This window comes from Oryzias melastigma, unplaced genomic scaffold (genome assembly GCF_002922805.2).
Source record: "Oryzias melastigma strain HK-1 unplaced genomic scaffold, ASM292280v2 sc01969, whole genome shotgun sequence".
Lineage (NCBI taxonomy): Eukaryota > Metazoa > Chordata > Actinopteri > Beloniformes > Adrianichthyidae > Oryzias > Oryzias melastigma.
This window is the reverse complement of record NW_023418547.1, coordinates 5,151-5,844: the sequence shown is the minus strand read 5'-3', so window position 1 is coordinate 5,844 and position 694 is coordinate 5,151.

Sequence of the window (694 nt, the reverse complement as noted above, 5' to 3'; positions counted from 1 at the left end):
TAAAAAAAAACACTGATGATCACAGAAAAAAATATTTTCCTTTTGTTTAATTTAGAAATTGGCTATATAAGGGTCCCGTCAGTCAAACCTCAGATCTATAACGGGCTATGATGAAAATCAGTCAATCACAATCAGGGAATTGTACAAACAGTTTTTAGTTTTATTACAGGATCCTGCTGCAGGCAGAAACTTTAAAGCAGCCAGACTTTGGCATTTTTTATTTAAATGTACAGAAACCAGGATTAGTACCGATGTACCAGCAGGGAACACCTCCACTGGCATCTCCATGACTCTGACAAGAGATGAAAACTGTAAAACAGGCCTATCCTTGCTATCAGTTTGAAGGTTTTTTGTTTTTTTTAAATTGCTCGTTCGATTTTTGGCTCAACAACTCTCTATCTGCAGACAACAGGATGGGTGTTTTGGATCTGCTGAATCTTGACCAGCTATTCATCCTGCAGGAATTTGGATAGAAACCAGAGGAAGCAGAAGTAAGTCTAGTAGTCGCAAGAGGGATGTTTCTGCGTTTGTGTGCAACACATTAAACAAAGGGGTTGAAATCCTTCTTTATTTTGAATAATAACGGTCTGGTGTGGGATCATTACACATTTCTCTTTAGTTTCCCTGCAGCGTTCTCCTTTGGGATTGCAAGTCAATTAAGGAGTTGATATTGTTGCCCAGAGGAAGAGGTGGG